Source organism: Phalangium opilio, unplaced genomic scaffold (genome assembly GCF_054372755.1).
Source record: "Phalangium opilio isolate 3A_F unplaced genomic scaffold, DU_Popi_V2 ptg000056l_1, whole genome shotgun sequence".
Lineage (NCBI taxonomy): Eukaryota > Metazoa > Arthropoda > Arachnida > Opiliones > Phalangiidae > Phalangium > Phalangium opilio.
The window spans coordinates 1981326-2002115 of NW_028324175.1; the positions used below are offsets into that span (position 1 = coordinate 1981326).

General features: G+C 48.6%; 5 non-coding genes across 5 annotated transcripts; all 5 read left to right on the plus strand.

The window, feature by feature from the left end:
- The first annotated feature begins 3384 nt into the window (after positions 1-3384).
- TRNAD-GUC (transfer RNA aspartic acid (anticodon GUC)) lies at positions 3385-3457 on the plus strand. Its single transcript has one exon. It is a non-coding gene; the product is annotated as a tRNA-Asp (tRNA).
- Positions 3458-10291: 6834 nt separating this feature from the next.
- On the plus strand, positions 10292-10364 carry TRNAD-GUC (transfer RNA aspartic acid (anticodon GUC)). Its single transcript has one exon. It is a non-coding gene; the product is annotated as a tRNA-Asp (tRNA).
- Positions 10365-13671: 3307 nt separating this feature from the next.
- On the plus strand, positions 13672-13744 carry TRNAD-GUC (transfer RNA aspartic acid (anticodon GUC)). Its single transcript has one exon. It is a non-coding gene; the product is annotated as a tRNA-Asp (tRNA).
- A 2275-nt stretch (positions 13745-16019) lies between these two features.
- TRNAD-GUC (transfer RNA aspartic acid (anticodon GUC)) lies at positions 16020-16092 on the plus strand. Its single transcript has one exon. It is a non-coding gene; the product is annotated as a tRNA-Asp (tRNA).
- A 1102-nt stretch (positions 16093-17194) lies between these two features.
- TRNAD-GUC (transfer RNA aspartic acid (anticodon GUC)) lies at positions 17195-17267 on the plus strand. Its single transcript has one exon. It is a non-coding gene; the product is annotated as a tRNA-Asp (tRNA).
- The last annotated feature ends 3523 nt before the right edge of the window (positions 17268-20790 follow it).

Sequence of the window (20790 nt, forward strand, 5' to 3'; positions counted from 1 at the left end):
TTTGGGCTTCCGTGGCACAATGGTTACCGCGTTCAGCTGTTAATCGAAAGGTTGGTGGTTCGAGCCCACTCGGGAGAGGTGTTGTGGGGTCTCAAATGTAACGTAGAAAGCCAAAGTTTTTCCACAATACCTGACAACAATTTAATTTCTGAGCTTCCGTGGCTCAATGGTTAGCGCGTTCGGCTGTTAACCAATAGGTTGGTGGTTCGAGCCCATCCGGGAGCGGTGTTGTGAGGTCTCAGATGTGACGTAAAAAGTCAAGGTTTTTACACAATACCTGACGAGCATTTAACTTTTGGGCTTCCGTGGCGCAATGGTTAGCGCGTTCGGCTGTTAACCAATAGGTTGGTGGTTCGAGCCCATCCGGGAGCGGTGTTGTGAGGTCTCAAATGTGACGTAAAAAGTCAAGTTTTTTGCACAACACCTGACGAGCATTTAGCTTTTGGGCTTCCGTGGCGCAATGGTTAGCGCGTTCGGCTGTTAACCAATAGGTTGGTGGTTCGAGCCCACCCGGGAGCGGTGTTGTGTGATCTCAAATGTAACGTAGAAAGCCAAAGTTTTTCCACAATACCTGACAACCATTTAATTTCTTATCTTCCGTGGCTCAATGGTTAGCGCGTTCGGCTGTTAACCAAAAGGTTGGTGGTTCGAGCCCACCCGGGAGCGGTGTTGTGGGATCTCAAATGTAACGTAGAAAGCCAAAGTTTTTGCACAATAAATGACGACCATTTAATTTTTGGGCTTCCGTGGCGCAATGGTTAGCGCGTTCGGCTGTTAACCAATAGGTTGGTGGTTCGAGCCCATCCGGGAGCGGTGTTGTGAGGTCTCAGATGTGACGTATAAAGTCAAGGTTTTTACACAATACCTGACGAGCATTTAACTTTTGGGCTTCCGTGGCGCAATGGTTAGCGCGTTCGGCTGTTAACCAATAGGTTGGTGGTTCGAGCCCATCCGGGAGCGGTGTTGTGAGGTCTCAGATGTGACGTAAAAAGTCAAGGTTTTTACACAATACCTGACGAGCATTTAACTTTTGGGCTTCCGTGGCGCTATGTTTAGCGCGTTCGGCTGTTAACCAATAGGTTGGTGGTTCGAGCCCATCCGGGAGCGGTGTTGTGAGGTCTCAGATGTGACGTAAAAAGTCAAGGTTTTTACACAATACGTGACGAGCATTTAATTTTTGGGCTCCCGTGGCGCAATGGTTAGCGCGTTCAGCTGTTAATCGAAAGGTTGGTGGTTCGAGCCCACCCGGGGAAGGTGTTGTGGGGTCTCAAATGTAACGTAGAAAGCCAAAGTTTTTCCACAATACCTGACGACCATTTAATTTTTGGGCTTCCGTGGCGCAATGGTTAGCACGTTCGGCTGTTAACCAATAGGTTGGTGGTTCGAGCCCATCCGGGAGCCGTGTTGTGAGGTCTCAGATGTGACGTAAAAAGTCAAGGTTTTCCACAATACCTGACAACCATTTAATTTCGGAGCTTCCGTGGCTCAAGGGTTAGCGCGTTCGGCTGTTAACCAATAGGTTGGTGGTTCGAGCCCACCCGGGAGCGGTGTTGTGGGATCTGAAATGTAACGTAGAAAGCCAAAGTTTTTGCACAATAAATGACGACCATTTAATTTTTGGGCTTCCGTGGCGCAATGGTTAGCGCGTTCGGCTGTTAACCAATAGGTTGGTGGTTCGACCCCATCCGGGAGCGGTGTTGTGAGGTCTCAGATGTGACGTAAAAAGTCAAGGTTTTTACAGAATACCTGACGAGCATTTAACTTTTGGGCTTCCGTGGCGCAATGGTTAGCGCGTTCGGCTGTTAACCAATAGGTTGGTGGTTCGAGCCCATCCGGGAGCGGTGTTGTGAGGTCTCAGATGTGACGTAAAAAGTCAAGGTTTTTACACAATACCTAACGAGCATTTAACTTTTGGGCTTCCGTGGCGCAATGGTTAGCGCGTTCGGCTGTTAACCAATAGGTTGGTGGTTCGAGCCCATCCGGGAGCGGTGTTGTGAGGTCTCAGATGTGACGTAAAAAGTCAAGGTTTTTACACAATACCTGACGAGCATTTAACTTTTGGGCTTCCGTGGCGCAATGGTTAGCGCGTTCGGCTGTTAACCAATAGGTTGGTGGTTCGAGCCCACCCGGGAGAGGTGTTGTGGGGTCTCAAATGTAACGTAGAAAGCCAAAGTTTTTCCACAATACCTGACAACAATTTAATTTCTGAGCTTCCGTGGCTCAATGGTTAGCGCGTTCGGCTGTTAACCAATAGGTTGGTGGTTCGAGCCCATCCGGGAGCGGTGTTGTGAGGTCTCAGATGTGACGTAAAAAGTCAAGGTTTTTACACAATACCTGACGAGCATTTAACTTTTGGGCTTCCGTGGCGCAATGGTTAGCGCGTTCGGCTGTTAACCAATAGGTTGGTGGTTCGAGCCCATCCGGGAGCGGTGTTGTGAGGTCTCAGATGTGACGTAAAAAGTCAAGTTTTTTGCACAACACCTGACGAGCATTTACCTTTTGGGCTTCCGTGGCGCAATGGTTAGCGCGTTCGGCTGTTAACCAATAGGTTGGTGGTTCGAGCCCACCCGGGAGCGGTGTTGTGTGATCTCAAATGTAACGTAGAAAGCCAAAGTTTTTCCACAATACCTGACAACCATTTAATTTCTTAGCTTCCGTGGCTCAATGGTTAGCGCGTTCGGCTGTTAACCAAAAGGTTGGTGGTTCGAGCCCACTCGGGAGCGGTGTTGTGGGATCTCAAATGTAACGTAGAAAGCCAAAGTTTTTCCACAATACCTGACGAACATTTAATTTTTGGGCTTCCGTGGCGCAATGGTTAGCGCGTTCGGCTGTTAACCAATAGGTTGGTGGTTCGAGCCCACCCGGGAGCGGTGTTTTTGGATCTCAAATGTAACGTAAATAGCCAAAGTTTTTCCACAATACCTGACGACCATTTAATTTTTGGGCGTCCGTGGGGAATGATTAGCGCGTTCGGCTGTTAACCGAAAGGTTGGTGGTTCGAGCCCATCCGGGAGCGGTGTTGTGAGGTCTCAGATGAGAAGTAAAAAGTCAAGGTCTTACCTCAATACCTGACGAAAATTTAATTTTTAGGCTTCAGTGGCGCAATGGTCAGCGCGTTCAGCTGTTAACCGAAAGGTTGGTGGTTCGAGCCCTCCCGGGAGCGGTGTTGTGACGTCTCAGATGTAACGTAAAATGTCAGAGTTTTTCCACAACACCTGACGAACATTTAACTTTTGGGCTTCCGTGGCGCAATGGTTAGCGCGTTCAGCTGTTAACCAATAGGTTGGTGGTTCGAGCCCGCCCGGAAGAGGTGTTGTGGGGTCTCAGATGTAACGTAAAAAGTCAAAACTTTTCCACAATACGTGACAACCATTTAATTTCTGAGCTTCCGTGGCTCAATGGTTAGCGCGTTCGGCTGTCAATCGAAAGGTTGGTGGTTCGAGCCCATCCGGGAGCGGTGTTGTGAGGTCTCGGATGTGAAGTAAAAAGTCAAAGTTTTACCTCAATACCTGACGAAAATTTAATTTTTGGGCTTCAGTGGCGCAATGGTCAGCGCGTTCAGCTGTTAACCGAAAGGTTGGTGGTTCGAGCCCTCCCGGGAGCGGTGTTGTGACGTCTCAGATGTAACGTACAATGTCAGAGTTTTTCCACAATACCTGACGAGCATTTCATTTTTGGGCTTCCGTGGCACAATGGTTACCGCGTTCAGCTGTTAATCGAAAGGTTGGTGGTTCGAGCCCACCCGGGAGAGGTGTTGTGGGGTCTCAAATGTAACGTAGAAAGCCAAAGTTTTTCCACAATACCTGACAACAATTTAATTTCTGAGCTTCCGTGGCTCAATGGTTAGCGCGTTCGGCTGTTAACCAATAGGTTGGTGGTTCGAGCCCATCCGGGAGCGGTGTTGTGAGGTCTCAGATGTGACGTAAAAAGTCAAGGTTTTTACACAATACCTGACGAGCATTTAACTTTTGGGCTTCCGTGGCGCAATGGTTAGCGCGTTCGGCTGTTAACCAATAGGTTGGTGGTTCGAGCCCATCCGGGAGCGGTGTTGTGAGGTCTCAGATGTGACGTAAAAAGTCAAGTTTTTTGCACAACACCTGACGAGCATTTAGCTTTTGGGCTTCCGTGGCGCAATGGTTAGCGCGTTCGGCTGTTAACCAATAGGTTGGTGGTTCGAGCCCACCCGGGAGCGGTGTTGTGTGATCTCAAATGTAACGTAGAAAGCCAAAGTTTTTCCACAATACCTGACAACCATTTAATTTCTTATCTTCCGTGGCTCAATGGTTAGCGCGTTCGGCTGTTAACCAAAAGGTTGGTGGTTCGAGCCCACCCGGGAGCGGTGTTGTGGGATCTCAAATGTAACGTAGAAAGCCAAAGTTTTTGCACAATAAATGACGACCATTTAATTTTTGGGCTTCCGTGGCGCAATGGTTAGCGCGTTCGGCTGTTAACCAATAGGTTGGTGGTTCGAGCCCATCCGGGAGCGGTGTTGTGAGGTCTCAGATGTGACGTAAAAAGTCAAGGTTTTTACACAATACCTGACGAGCATTTAACTTTTGGGCTTCCGTGGCGCAATGGTTAGCGCGTTCGGCTGTTAACCAATAGGTTGGTGGTTCGAGCCCATCCGGGAGCGGTGTTGTGAGGTCTCAGATGTGACGTAAAAAGTCAAGGTTTTTACACAATACCTGACGAGCATTTAACTTTTGGGCTTCCGTGGCGCTATGTTTAGCGCGTTCGGCTGTTAACCAATAGGTTGGTGGTTCGAGCCCATCCGGGAGCGGTGTTGTGAGGTCTCAGATGTGACGTAAAAAGTCAAGGTTTTTACACAATACGTGACGAGCATTTAATTTTTGGGCTCCCGTGGCGCAATGGTTAGCGCGTTCAGCTGTTAATCGAAAGGTTGGTGGTTCGAGCCCACCCGGGGAAGGTGTTGTGGGGTCTCAAATGTAACGTAGAAAGCCAAAGTTTTTCCACAATACCTGACGACCATTTAATTTTTGGGCTTCCGTGGCGCAATGGTTAGCACGTTCGGCTGTTAACCAATAGGTTGGTGGTTCGAGCCCATCCGGGAGCCGTGTTGTGAGGTCTCAGATGTGACGTAAAAAGTCAAGGTTTTCCACAATACCTGACAACCATTTAATTTCGGAGCTTCCGTGGCTCAAGGGTTAGCGCGTTCGGCTGTTAACCAATAGGTTGGTGGTTCGAGCCCACCCGGGAGCGGTGTTGTGGGATCTGAAATGTAACGTAGAAAGCCAAAGTTTTTGCACAATAAATGACGACCATTTAATTTTTGGGCTTCCGTGGCGCAATGGTTAGCGCGTTCGGCTGTTAACCAATAGGTTGGTGGTTCGACCCCATCCGGGAGCGGTGTTGTGAGGTCTCAGATGTGACGTAAAAAGTCAAGGTTTTTACAGAATACCTGACGAGCATTTAACTTTTGGGCTTCCGTGGCGCAATGGTTAGCGCGTTCGGCTGTTAACCAATAGGTTGGTGGTTCGAGCCCATCCGGGAGCGGTGTTGTGAGGTCTCAGATGTGACGTAAAAAGTCAAGGTTTTTACACAATACCTAACGAGCATTTAACTTTTGGGCTTCCGTGGCGCAATGGTTAGCGCGTTCGGCTGTTAACCAATAGGTTGGTGGTTCGAGCCCATCCGGGAGCGGTGTTGTGAGGTCTCAGATGTGACGTAAAAAGTCAAGGTTTTTACACAATACCTGACGAGCATTTAACTTTTGGGCTTCCGTGGCGCAATGGTTAGCGCGTTCGGCTGTTAACCAATAGGTTGGTGGTTCGAGCCCACCCGGGAGAGGTGTTGTGGGGTCTCAAATGTAACGTAGAAAGCCAAAGTTTTTCCACAATACCTGACAACAATTTAATTTCTGAGCTTCCGTGGCTCAATGGTTAGCGCGTTCGGCTGTTAACCAATAGGTTGGTGGTTCGAGCCCATCCGGGAGCGGTGTTGTGAGGTCTCAGATGTGACGTAAAAAGTCAAGGTTTTTACACAATACCTGACGAGCATTTAACTTTTGGGCTTCCGTGGCGCAATGGTTAGCGCGTTCGGCTGTTAACCAATAGGTTGGTGGTTCGAGCCCATCCGGGAGCGGTGTTGTGAGGTCTCAGATGTGACGTAAAAAGTCAAGTTTTTTGCACAACACCTGACGAGCATTTACCTTTTGGGCTTCCGTGGCGCAATGGTTAGCGCGTTCGGCTGTTAACCAATAGGTTGGTGGTTCGAGCCCACCCGGGAGCGGTGTTGTGTGATCTCAAATGTAACGTAGAAAGCCAAAGTTTTTCCACAATACCTGACAACCATTTAATTTCTTAGCTTCCGTGGCTCAATGGTTAGCGCGTTCGGCTGTTAACCAAAAGGTTGGTGGTTCGAGCCCACTCGGGAGCGGTGTTGTGGGATCTCAAATGTAACGTAGAAAGCCAAAGTTTTTGCACAATAAATGACGACCATTTAATTTTTGGGCTTCCGTGGCGCAATGGTTAGCGCGTTCGGCTGTTAACCAATAGGTTGGTGGTTCGACCCCATCCGGGAGCGGTGTTTTGAGGTCTCAGATTTGACGTAAAAAGTCAAGGTTTTTACACAATACCTGACGAGCATTTAACTTTTGGGCTTCCGTGGCGCAATGGTTAGCGCGTTCGGCTGTTAACCAATAGGTTGGTGGTTCGAGCCCATCCGGGAGCGGTGTTGTGAGGTCTCAGATGTGACGTAAAAAGTCAAGGTTTTTACACAATACCTGACGAGCATTTAACTTTTGGGCTTCCGTGGCGCTATGTTTAGCGCGTTCGGCTGTTAACCAATAGGTTGGTGGTTCGAGCCCATCCGGGAGCGGTGTTGTGAGGTCTCAGATGTGACGTAGAAAGTCAAGGTTTTTACACAATACCTGACAACCATTTAATTTCTTAGCTTCCGTGGCTCAATGGTTAGCGCGTTCGGCTGTTAACCAAAAGGTTGGTGGTTCGAGCCCACCCGGGAGCGGTGTTGTGGGATCTCAAATGTAACGCAGAAAGCCAAAGTTTTTGCACAATAAATGACGACCATTTAATTTTTGGGCTTCCGTGGCGCAATGGTTAGCGCGTTCGGCTGTTAACCAATAGGTTGGTGGTTCGACCCCATCCGGGAGCGGTGTTTTGAGGTCTCAGATTTGACGTAAAAAGTCAAGGTTTTTACACAATACCTGACGAGCATTTAACTTTTGGGCTTCCGTGGCGCAATGGTTAGCGCGTTCGGCTGTTAACCAATAGGTTGGTGGTTCGAGCCCATCCGGGAGCGGTGTTGTGAGGTCTCAGATGTGACGTAAAAAGTCAAGGTTTTTACACAATACCTGACGAACATTTAACTTTTGGGCTTCCGTGGCGCTATGTTTAGCGCGTTCGGCTGTTAACCAATAGGTTGGTGGTTCGAGCCCATCCGGGAGCGGTGTTGTGAGGTCTCAGATGTGACGTAAAAAGTCAAGGTTTTTACACAATACCTGACGAGCATTTAATTTTTGGGCTCCCGTGGCGCAATGGTTAGCGCGTTCAGCTGTTAATCGAAAGGTTGGTGGTTCGAGCCCACCCGGGAGCCGTGTTGTGAGGTCTCAGATGTGACGTAAAAAGTCAAGGTTTTCCACAATACCTGACAACCATTTAATTTCGGAGCTTCCGTGGCTCAAGGGTTAGCGCGTTCGGCTGTTAACCAATAGGTTGGTGGTTCGAGCCCACCCGGGAGCGGTGTTGTGGGATCTGAAATGTAACGTAGAAAGCCAAAGTTTTTGCACAATAAATGACGACCATTTAATTTTTGGGCTTCCGTGGCGCAATGGTTAGCGCGTTCGGCTGTTAACCAATAGGTTGGTGGTTCGACCCCATCCGGGAGCGGTGTTGTGAGGTCTCAGATGTGACGTAAAAAGTCAAGGTTTTTACATAATACCTGACGAGCATTTAACTTTTGGGCTTCCGTGGCGCAATGGTTAGCGCGTTCGGCTGTTAACCAATAGGTTGGTGGTTCGAGCCCATCCGGGAGCGGTGTTGTGAGGTCTCAGATGTGACGTGAAAAGTCAAGGTTTTTACACAATACCTAACGAGCATTTAACTTTTGGGCTTCCGTGGCGCAATGGTTAGCGCGTTCGGCTGTTAACCAATAGGTTGGTGGTTCGAGCCCATCCGGGAGCGGTGTTGTGAGGTCTCAGATGTGACGTAAAAAGTCAAGGTTTTTACACAATACCTGACGAGCATTTAACTTTTGGGCTTCCGTGGCGCAATGGTTAGCGCGTTCGGCTGTTAACCAATAGGTTGGTGGTTCGAGCCCACCCGGGAGAGGTGTTGTGGGGTCTCAAATGTAACGTAGAAAGCCAAAGTTTTTCCACAATACCTGACAACAATTTAATTTCTGAGCTTCCGTGGCTCAATGGTTAGCGCGTTCGGCTGTTAACCAATAGGTTGGTGGTTCGAGCCCATCCGGGAGCGGTGTTGTGAGGTCTCAGATGTGACGTAAAAAGTCAAGGTTTTTACACAATACCTGACGAGCATTTAACTTTTGGGCTTCCGTGGCGCAATGGTTAGCGCGTTCGGCTGTTAACCAATAGGTTGGTGGTTCGAGCCCATCCGGGAGCGGTGTTGTGAGGTCTCAGATGTGACGTAAAAAGTCAAGTTTTTTGCACAACACCTGACGAGCATTTAGCTTTTGGGCTTCCGTGGCGCAATGGTTAGCGCGTTCGGCTGTTAACCAATAGGTTGGTGGTTCGAGCCCATCCGGGAGCGGTGTTGTGAGGTCTCAGATGTGACGTAAAAAGTCAAGTTTTTTGCACAACACCTGACGAGCATTTAGCTTTTGGGCTTCCGTGGCGCAATGGTTAGCGCGTTCGGCTGTTAACCAATAGGTTGGTGGTTCGACCCCATCCGGGAGCGGTGTTGTGAGGTCTCAGATGTGACGTAAAAAGTCAAGGTTTTTACATAATACCTGACGAGCATTTAACTTTTGGGCTTCCGTGGCGCAATGGTTAGCGCGTTCGGCTGTTAACCAATAGTTTGGTGGTTCGAGCCCATCCGGGAGCGGTGTTGTGAGGTCTCAGATGTGACGTGAAAAGTCAAGGTTTTTACACAATACCTAACGAGCATTTAACTTTTGGGCTTCCGTGGCGCAATGGTTAGCGCGTTCGGCTGTTAACCAATAGGTTGGTGGTTCGAGCCCATCCGGGAGCGGTGTTGTGAGGTCTCAGATGTGACGTAAAAAGTCAAGGTTTTTACACAATACCTGACGAGCATTTAACTTTTGGGCTTCCGTGGCGCAATGGTTAGCGCGTTCGGCTGTTAACCAATAGGTTGGTGGTTCGAGCCCACCCGGGAGAGGTGTTGTGGGGTCTCAAATGTAACGTAGAAAGCCAAAGTTTTTCCACAATACCTGACAACAATTTAATTTCTGAGCTTCCGTGGCTCAATGGTTAGCGCGTTCGGCTGTTAACCAATAGGTTGGTGGTTCGAGCCCATCCGGGAGCGGTGTTGTGAGGTCTCAGATGTGACGTAAAAAGTCAAGGTTTTTACACAATACCTGACGAGCATTTAACTTTTGGGCTTCCGTGGCGCAATGGTTAGCGCGTTCGGCTGTTAACCAATAGGTTGGTGGTTCGAGCCCATCCGGGAGCGGTGTTGTGAGGTCTCAGATGTGACGTAAAAAGTCAAGTTTTTTGCACAACACCTGACGAGCATTTAGCTTTTGGGCTTCCGTGGCGCAATGGTTAGCGCGTTCGGCTGTTAACCAATAGGTTGGTGGTTCGAGCCCATCCGGGAGCGGTGTTGTGAGGTCTCAGATGTGACGTAAAAAGTCAAGTTTTTTGCACAACACCTGACGAGCATTTAGCTTTTGGGCTTCCGTGGCGCAATGGTTAGCGCGTTCGGCTGTTAACCAATAGGTTGGTGGTTCGAGCCCACCCGGGAGCGGTGTTGTGTGATCTCAAATGTAACGTAGAAAGCCAAAGTTTTTCCACAATACCTGACAACCATTTCATTTCTTAGCTTCCGTGGCTCAATGGTTAGCGCGTTCGGCTGTTAACCAAAAGGTTGGTGGTTCGAGCCCACCCGGGAGCGGTGTTGTGGGATCTCAAATGTTACGTAGAAAGCCAAAGTTTTTGCACAATAAATGACGACCATTTAATTTTTGGGCTTCCGTGGCGCAATGGTTAGCGCGTTCAGCTGTTAACCGAAAGGTTGGTGGTTCGAGCCCAAACGAGAGAGGTTTTGTGGGGTCTCAGATGTAGCTTGAAAAGTCAAAAGTTTTCCACAATACGTGACAACCATTTAATTTCTGAGCTTCCGTGGCTCAATGGTTAGCGCGTTCGGCTGTCAATCGAAAGGTTGGTGGTTCGATCCCATCCGGGAGCGGTGTTGTGAGGTCTCGGATGTGAAGTAAAAAGTCATAGTTTTACCTCAATACCTGACGAAAATTTAATTTTTGGGCTTCAGTGGCGCAATGGTCAGCGCGTTCAGCTGTTAACCGAAAGGTTGGTGGTTCGAGCCCTCCCGGGAGCGGTGTTGTGACGTCTCAGATGTAACGTAAAATGTGAGAGTTTTTCCACAATACCTGACGAGCATTTAATTTTTGGGCTTCCGTGGCGCAATGGTTAGCGCGTTCAGCTGTTAATCGAAAGGTTGGTGGTTCGAGCCCACCCGGGAGAGGTGTTGTGAGGTCTCAGATGTAGCGTGAAAAGTCAAACTTTTTCCATAATACGTGATAACCATTTATTTTCTGATCTTTCGTGGCTCAATGGTTAGCGCGTTCGGCTGTTAACCAATAGCTTGGTGGTTCGAGCCCACCCGGGAGCGGTGTTTTTGGATCTCAAATTTAACGTAAATAGCCAAAGTTTTTCCGCAATACCTGACGACCATTTAATTTTTGGGCTTCCGTGGCGCAATGGTTAGTGCGTTCAGCTGTTAACCGAAAGGTTGGTGGTTCGAGCCCAAACGAGAGAGGATTTGTGGGGTCTCAGATGTAGCGTGAAAAGTCGTAACTTTTCAACAATACCTGACGACCATTTAGCTTTTGGGCTTCCGTGGCGCAATGGTTAGCGCGTTCGGCTGTTAACCAATAGGTTGGTGGTTCGAGCCCACCCGGGAGCGGTGTTGTGTGATCTCAAATGTAACGTAGAAAGCCAAAGTTTTTCCACAATACCTGACAACCATTTAATTTCTTAGCTTCCGTGGCTCAATGGTTAGCGCGTTCGGCTGTTAACCAAAAGGTTGGTGGTTCGAGCCCACCCGGGAGCGGTGTTGTGGGATCTCAAATGTAACGTAGAAAGCCAAAGTTTTTGCACAATAAATGACGACCATTTAATTTTTGGGCTTCCGTGGCGCAATGGTTAGCGCGTTCGGCTGTTAACCAATAGGTTGGTGGTTCGACCCCATCCGGGAGCGGTGTTTTGAGGTCTCAGATTTGACGTAAAAAGTCAAGGTTTTTACACAATACCTGACGAGCATTTAACTTTTGGGCTTCCGTGGCGCAATGGTTAGCGCGTTCGGCTGTTAACCAATAGGTTGGTGGTTCGAGCCCATCCGGGAGCGGTGTTGTGAGGTCTCAGATGTGACGTAAAAAGTCAAGGTTTTTACACAATACCTGACGAACATTTAACTTTTGGGCTTCCGTGGCGCTATGTTTAGCGCGTTCGGCTGTTAACCAATAGGTTGGTGGTTCGAGCCCATCCGGGAGCGGTGTTGTGAGGTCTCAGATGTGACGTAAAAAGTCAAGGTTTTTACACAATACCTGACGAGCATTTAATTTTTGGGCTCCCGTGGCGCAATGGTTAGCGCGTTCAGCTGTTAATCGAAAGGTTGGTGGTTCGAGCCCACCCGGGAAAGGTGTTGTGGGGTCTCAAATGTAACGTAGAAAGCCAAAGTTTTTCCACAATACCTGACGACCATTTAATTTTTGGGCTTCCGTGGCGCAATGGTTAGCACGTTCGGCTGTTAACCAATAGGTTGGTGGTTCGAGCCCATCCGGGAGCCGTGTTGTGAGGTCTCAGATGTGACGTAAAAAGTCAAGGTTTTCCACAATACCTGACAACCATTTAATTTCGGAGCTTCCGTGGCTCAAGGGTTAGCGCGTTCGGCTGTTAACCAATAGGTTGGTGGTTCGAGCCCACCCGGGAGCGGTGTTGTGGGATCTGAAATGTAACGTAGAAAGCCAAAGTTTTTGCACAATAAATGACGACCATTTAATTTTTGGGCTTCCGTGGCGCAATGGTTAGCGCGTTCGGCTGTTAACCAATAGGTTGGTGGTTCGACCCCATCCGGGAGCGGTGTTGTGAGGTCTCAGATGTGACGTAAAAAGTCAAGGTTTTTACATAATACCTGACGAGCATTTAACTTTTGGGCTTCCGTGGCGCAATGGTTAGCGCGTTCGGCTGTTAACCAATAGGTTGGTGGTTCGAGCCCATCCGGGAGCGGTGTTGTGAGGTCTCAGATGTGACGTGAAAAGTCAAGGTTTTTACACAATACCTAACGAGCATTTAACTTTTGGGCTTCCGTGGCGCAATGGTTAGCGCGTTCGGCTGTTAACCCATAGGTTGGTGGTTCGAGCCCATCCGGGAGCGGTGTTGTGAGGTCTCAGATGTGACGTAAAAAGTCAAGGTTTTTACACAATACCTGACGAGCATTTAACTTTTGGGCTTCCGTGGCGCAATGGTTAGCGCGTTCGGCTGTTAACCAATAGGTTGGTGGTTCGAGCCCACCCGGGAGAGGTGTTGTGGGGTCTCAAATGTAACGTAGAAAGCCAAAGTTTTTCCACAATACCTGACAACAATTTAATTTCTGAGCTTCCGTGGCTCAATGGTTAGCGCGTTCGGCTGTTAACCAATAGGTTGGTGGTTCGAGCCCATCCGGGAGCGGTGTTGTGAGGTCTCAGATGTGACGTAAAAAGTCAAGGTTTTTACACAATACCTGACGAGCATTTAACTTTTGGGCTTCCGTGGCGCAATGGTTAGCGCGTTCGGCTGTTAACCAATAGGTTGGTGGTTCGAGCCCATCCGGGAGCGGTGTTGTGAGGTCTCAGATGTGACGTAAAAAGTCAAGTTTTTTGCACAACACCTGACGAGCATTTAGCTTTTGGGCTTCCGTGGCGCAATGGTTAGCGCGTTCGGCTGTTAACCAATAGGTTGGTGGTTCGAGCCCATCCGGGAGCGGTGTTGTGAGGTCTCAGATGTGACGTAAAAAGTCAAGTTTTTTGCACAACACCTGACGAGCATTTAGCTTTTGGGCTTCCGTGGCGCAATGGTTAGCGCGTTCGGCTGTTAACCAATAGGTTGGTGGTTCGAGCCCACCCGGGAGCGGTGTTGTGTGATCTCAAATGTAACGTAGAAAGCCAAAGTTTTTCCACAATACCTGACAACCATTTAATTTCTTAGCTTCCGTGGCTCAATGGTTAGCGCGTTCGGCTGTTAACCAAAAGGTTGGTGGTTCGAGCCCACCCGGGAGCGGTGTTGTGGGATCTCAAATGTTACGTAGAAAGCCAAAGTTTTTGCACAATAAATGACGACCATTTAATTTTTGGGCTTCCGTGGCGCAATGGTTAGCGCGTTCAGCTGTTAACCGAAAGGTTGGTGGTTCGAGCCCAAACGAGAGAGGTTTTGTGGGGTCTCAGATGTAGCTTGAAAAGTCAAAAGTTTTCCACAATACGTGACAACCATTTAATTTCTGAGCTTCCGTGGCTCAATGGTTAGCGCGTTCGGCTGTCAATCGAAAGGTTGGTGGTTCGATCCCATCCGGGAGCGGTGTTGTGAGGTCTCGGATGTGAAGTAAAAAGTCATAGTTTTACCTCAATACCTGACGAAAATTTAATTTTTGGGCTTCAGTGGCGCAATGGTTAGCGCGTTCGGCTGTTAACCAATAGCTTGGTGGTTCGAGCCCACCCGGGAGCGGTGTTTTTGGATCTCAAATGTAACGTAAATAGCCAAAGTTTTTCCGCAATACCTGACGACCATTTAATTTTTGGGCGTCCGTGGCGAATGGTTAGCGCGTTCGGCTGTTAACCGAAAGGTTGGTGGTTCGAGCCCATCCGGGAGCGGTGTTGTGAGGTCTCAGATGTGAAGTAAAAAGACAAGGTTTTACCTCAATACCTGACGAAAATTTAATTTTTGGGCTTCAGTGGCGCAATGGTTAGCGCGTTCGGCTATTAACCAATAGGTTGGTGGTTCGAGCCCATCCGGGAGAAGTGTTGTGACGTCTCAGATGTAACGTAAAATGTCGGAGTTTTTCCACAATACCTGACGAACATTTAATTTTTGGGCTTCAGTGGCGCAATGGTCAGCGCGTTCAGCTGTTAACCGAAAGGTTGGTGGTTCGAGCCCAAACGAGAGAGGTTTTGTGGGGTCTCAGATGTAGCTTGAAAAGTCGTAACTTTTCATCAATACCTGACAACCATTTAATTTCTGAGCTTTCGTGGCTCAATGGTTAGCGCGTTCGGCTGTTAACCTATAGGTTGGAGGTTCGAGCCCATCCGGGAGCGGTGTTGTGACGTCTCAGATGTTACGTAAAATGTCAGAGTTTTTCCACAATACCTGACGAACATTTAATTTTTGGCCTTCCGTGGCGCAATAATTAGCGCGTCGAGCACTTAATCGAAAGGTTGGTGGTTCGAGCCCACCGGAAGAGGTGTTGTGGGGTCTCAGATGTAACGTAAAATGTCAGAGTTTTTCCACAATACCTGACGAACATTTAATTTTTGGGCTTCCTTGGCGCAATGGTTAGCGCGTTCAGCTGTTAATCGAAAGGTTGGTGGTTCGAGCCCACCCGGAAGAGGTGATGTGGGGTCTCAGATGTAGCGTAAAAAGTCAAAACTTTTCCACAATACGTGACAACCATTTAATTTCTGAGCTTCCGTGGCTCAATGGTTAGCGCGTTCGGCTGTTAATCGAAAGGTTGGTGGTTCGAGCCCATCCGGGAGCGGTGTTGTGAGGTCTCGGATGTGAAGTAAAAAGTCAAAGTTTTACCTCAATACCTGACGAGCATTTATTTTTTGGGCTTCAGTGGCGCAATGGTCAGCGCGTTCAGCTGTTAACCGAAAGGTTGGTGGTTCGAGCCCAAACGAGAGAGGTTTTGTGGGGTCTCAGATGTAGCTTGAAAAGTCGTAACTTTTCATCAATACCTGACAACCATTTAATTTCTGAGCTTCCGTGGCTCAATGGTTAGCGCGTTCGGCTGTTAACCTATAGGTTGGAGGTTCGAGCCCATCCGGGAGCGGTGTTGTGACGTCTCAGATGTTACGTAAAATGTCAGAGTTTTTCCACAATACCTGACGAACATTTAATTTTTGGCCTTCCGTGGCGCAATAATTAGCGCGTCGAGCACTTAATCGAAAGGTTGGTGGTTCGAGCCCACCGGAAGAGGTGTTGTGGGGTCTCAGATGTAACGTAAAATGTCAGAGTTTTTCCACAATACCTGACGAACATTTAATTTTTGGGCTTCCGTGGCGCAATGGTTAGCGCGTTCAGCTGTTAATCGAAAGGTTGGTGGTTCGAGCCCACCCGGGAGAGGTGTTGTGGGGTCTCAGATGTAGCGTTAAAAGTCAAAACTTTTCCACAATACGTGACAACCATTTAATTTCTGATCTTCCGTGGCTCAATGGTTAGCGCGTTCGGCTGTTAACCAATAGGTTGGTGGTTCGAGCCCACCCGGGAGCGGTGTTTTTGGATCTCAAATGTAACGTAAATAGCCAAAGTTTTTCCACAATACCTGACGACCATTTAATTTTTGGGCGTCCGTGGCGAATGATTAGCGCGTTCGGCTGTTAACCGAAAGGTTGGTGGTTCGAGCCCATCCGGGAGCGGTGTTGTGAGGTCTCAGATGAGAAGTAAAAAGTCAAGGTCTTACCTCAATACCTGACGAAAATTTAATTTTTAGGCTTCAGTGGCGCAATGGTCAGCGCGTTCAGCTGTTAACCGAAAGGTTGGTGGTTCGAGCCCTCCCGGGAGCGGTGTTGTGACGTCTCAGATGTAAATTAAAATGTCAGAGTTTTTCCACAACACCTGACGAACATTTAATTTCTGAGCTTCCGTGGCTCAATGGTTAGCGCGTTCGGCTGTCAATCGAAAGGTTGGTGGTTCGAGCCCATCCGGGAGCGGTGTTGTGAGGTCTCGGATGTGAAGTAAAAAGTCAAAGTTTTACCTCAATACCTGACGAAAATTTAATTTTTGGGCTTCAGTGGCGCAATGGTCAGCGCGTTCAGCTGTTAACCGAAAGGTTGGTGGTTCGAGCCCTCCCGGGAGCGGTGTTGTGACGTCTCAGATGTAACGTAAAATGTCAGAGTTTTTCCACAATACCTGACGAGCATTTAATTTTTGGGCTTCCGTGGCGCAATGGTTAGCGCGTTCAGCTGTTAATCGAAAGGTTGGTGGTTCGAGCCCACCCGGAAGAGGTGATGTGGGGTCTCAGATGTAGCGTAAAAAGTCAAAACTTTTCCACAATACGTGACAACCATTTAATTTCTGAGCTTCAGTGGCGCAATGGTCAGCGCGTTCAGCTGTTAACCGAAAGGTTGGTGGTTCGAGCCCATCCGGGAGCGGTGTTGTGACGTCTCAGATGTTACGTAAAATGTCAGAGTTTTTCCACAATACCTGACGAACATTTAATTTTTGGGCTTCCGTGGCGCAATGGTTAGCGCGTTCGGCTGTTAACCAATAGGTTGGTGGTTCGAGCCCACCCGGGAGCGGTGTTTTTGGATCTCAAATGTAACGTAAATAGCCAAAGTTTTTCCACAATACCTGACGACCATTTAATTTTTGGGCGTCCGTGGCGAATGATTAGCGCGTTCGGCTGTTAACCGAAAGGTTGGTGGTTCGAGCCCATCCGGGAGCGGTGTTGTGAGGTCTCAGATGAGAAGTAAAAAGTCAAGGTCTTACCTCAATACCTGACGAAAATTTAATTTTTAGGCTTCAGTGGCGCAATGGTCAGCGCGTTCAGCTGTTAACCGAAAGGTTGGTGGTTCGAGCCCTCCCGGGAGCGGTGTTGTGACGTCTCAGATGTAACGTAAAATGTCAGAGTTTTTCCACAACACCTGACGAACATTTAACTTTTGGGCTTCCGTGGCGCAATGGTTAGCGCGTTCAGCTGTTAACCAATAGGTTGGTGGTTCGAGCCCGCCCGGAAGAGGTGTTGTGGGGTCTCAGATGTAACGTAAAAAGTCAAAACTTTTCCACAATACGTGACAACCATTTAATTTCTGAGCTTCCGTGGCTCAATGGTTAGCGCGTTCGGCTGTCAATCGAAAGGTTGGTGGTTCGAGCCCATCCGGGAGCGGTGTTGTGAGGTCTCGGATGTGAAGTAAAAAGTCAAAGTTTTACCTCAATACCTGACGAAAATTTAATTTTTGGGCTTCAGTGGCGCAATGGTCAGCGCGTTCAGCTGTTAACCGAAAGGTTGGTGGTTCGAGCCCTCCCGGGAGCGGTGTTGTGACGTCTCAGATGTAACGTAAAATGTCAGAGTTTTTCCACAATACCTGACGAGCATTTCATTTTTGGGCTTCCGTGGCACAATGGTTACCGCGTTCAGCTGTTAATCGAAAGGTTGGTGGTTCGAGCCCACCCGGGAGAGGTGTTGTGGGGTCTCAAATGTAACGTAGAAAGCCAAAGTTTTTCCACAATACCTGACAACAATTTAATTTCTGAGCTTCCGTGGCTCAATGGTTAGCGCGTTCGGCTGTTAACCAATAGGTTGGTGGTTCGAGCCCATCCGGGAGCGGTGTTGTGAGGTCTCAGATGTGACGTAAAAAGTCAAGGTTTTTACACAATACCTGACGAGCATTTAACTTTTGGGCTTCCGTGGCGCAATGGTTAGCGCGTTCGGCTGTTAACCAATAGGTTGGTGGTTCGAGCCCATCCGGGAGCGGTGTTGTGAGGTCTCAGATGTGACGTAAAAAGTCAAGTTTTTTGCACAACACCTGACGAGCATTTAGCTTTTGGGCTTCCGTGGCGCAATGGTTAGCGCGTTCGGCTGTTAACCAATAGGTTGGTGGTTCGAGCCCACCCGGGAGCGGTGTTGTGTGATCTCAAATGTAACGTAGAAAGCCAAAGTTTTCCACAATACCTGACAACCATTTAATTTCTTATCTTCCGTGGCTCAATGGTTAGCGCGTTCGGCTGTTAACCAAAAGGTTGGTGGTTCGAGCCCACCCGGGAGCGGTGTTGTGGGATCTCAAATGTAACGTAGAAAGCCAAAGTTTTTGCACAATAAATGACGACCATTTAATTTTTGGGCTTCCGTGGCGCAATGGTTAGCGCGTTCGGCTGTTAACCAATAGGTTGGTGGTTCGAGCCCATCCGGGAGCGGTGTTGTGAGGTCTCAGATGTGACGTAAAAAGTCAAGGTTTTTACACAATACCTGACGAGCATTTAACTTTTGGGCTTCCGTGGCGCAATGGTTAGCGCGTTCGGCTGTTAACCAATAGGTTGGTGGTTCGAGCCCATCCGGGAGCGGTGTTGTGAGGTCTCAGATGTGACGTAAAAAGTCAAGGTTTTTACACAATACCTGACGAGCATTTAACTTTTGGGCTTCCGTGGCGCTATGTTTAGCGCGTTCGGCTGTTAACCAATAGGTTGGTGGTTCGAGCCCATCCGGGAGCGGTGTTGTGAGGTCTCAGATGTGACGTAAAAAGTCAAGGTTTTTACACAATACGTGACGAGCATTTAATTTTTGGGCTCCCGTGGCGCAATGGTTAGCGCGTTCAGCTGTTAATCGAAAGGTTGGTGGTTCGAGCCCACCCGGGGAAGGTGTTGTGGGGTCTCAAATGTAACGTAGAAAGCCAAAGTTTTTCCACAATACCTGACGACCATTTAATTTTTGGGCTTCCGTGGCGCAATGGTTAGCACGTTCGGCTGTTAACCAATAGGTTGGTGGTTCGAGCCCATCCGGGAGCCGTGTTGTGAGGTCTCAGATGTGACGTAAAAAGTCAAGGTTTTCCACAATACCTGACAACCATTTAATTTCGGAGCTTCCGTGGCTCAAGGGTTAGCGCGTTCGGCTGTTAACCAATAGGTTGGTGGTTCGAGCCCACCCGGGAGCGGTGTTGTGGGATCTGAAATGTAACGTAGAAAGCCAAAGTTTTTGCACAATAAATGACGACCATTTAATTTTTGGGCTTCCGTGGCGCAATGGTTAGCGCGTTCGGCTGTTAACCAATAGGTTGGTGGTTCGACCCCATCCGGGAGCGGTGTTGTGAGGTCTCAGATGTGACGTAAAAAGTCAAGGTTTTTACAGAATACCTGACGAGCATTTAACTTTTGGGCTTCCGTGGCGCAATGGTTAGCGCGTTCGGCTGTTAACCAATAGGTTGGTGGTTCGAGCCCATCCGGGAGCGGTGTTGTGAGGTCTCAGATGTGACGTAAAAAGTCAAGGTTTTTACACAATACCTAACGAGCATTTAACTTTTGGGCTTCCGTGGCGCAATGGTTAGCGCGTTCGGCTGTTAACCAATAGGTTGGTGGTTCGAGCCCATCCGGGAGCGGTGTTGTGAGGTCTCAGATGTGACGTAAAAAGTCAAGGTTTTTACACAATACCTGACGAGCATTTAACTTTTGGGCTTCCGTGGCGCAAGGGTTAGCGCGTTCGGCTGTTAACCAATAGGTTGGTGGTTCGAGCCCACCCGGGAGAGGTGTTTTGGGGTCTCAAATGTAACGTAGAAAGCCAAAGTTTTTCCACAATACCTGACAACAATTTAATTTCTGAGCTTCCGTGGCTCAATGGTTAGCGCGTTCGGCTGTTAACCAATAGGTTGGTGGTTCGAGCCCATCCGGGAGCGGTGTTGTGAGGTCTCAGATGTGACGTAAAAAGTCAAGGTTTTTACACAATACCTGACGAGCATTTAACTTTTGGGCTTCCGTGGCGCAATGGTTAGCGCGTTCGGCTGTTAACCAATAGGTTGGTGGTTCGAGCCCATCCGGGAGCGGTGTTGTGAGGTCTCAGATGTGACGTAAAAAGTCAAGTTTTTTGCACAACACCTGACGAGCATTTACCTTTTCGGCTTCCGTGGCGCAATGGTTAGCGCGTTCGGCTGTTAACCAATAGGTTGGTGGTTCGAGCCCACCCGGGAGCGGTGTTGTGTGATCTCAAATGTAACGTAGAAAGCCAAAGTTTTTCCACAATACCTGACAACCATTTAATTTCTTAGCTTCCGTGGCTCAATGGTTAGCGCGTTCGGCTGTTAACCAAAAGGTTGGTGGTTCGAGCCCACTCGGGAGCGGTGTTGTGGGATCTCAAATGTAACGTAGAAAGCCAAAGTTTTTGCACAATAAATGACGACCATTTAATTTTTGGGCTTCCGTGGCGCAATGGTTAGCGCGTTCGGCTGTTAACCAATAGGTTGGTGGTTCGACCCCATCCGGGAGCGGTGTTTTGAGGTCTCAGATTTGACGTAAAAAGTCAAGGTTTTTACACAATACCTGACGAGCATTTAACTTTTGGGCTTCCGTGGCGCAATGGTTAGCGCGTTCGGCTGTTAACCAATAGGTTGGTGGTTCGAGCCCATCCGGGAGCGGTGTTGTGAGGTCTCAGATGTGACGTAAAAAGTCAAGGTTTTTACACAATACCTGACGAGCATTTAACTTTTGGGCTTCCGTGGCGCTATGTTTAGCGCGTTCGGCTGTTAACCAATAGGTTGGTGGTTCGAGCCCATCCGGGAGCGGTGTTGTGAGGTCTCAGATGTGACGTAAAAAGTCAAGGTTTTTCCACAATACCTGACGAGCATTTAATTTTTGGGCTCCCGTGGCGCAATGGTTAGCGCGTTCAGCTGTTAATCGAAAGGTTGGTGGTTCGAGCCCACCCGGGA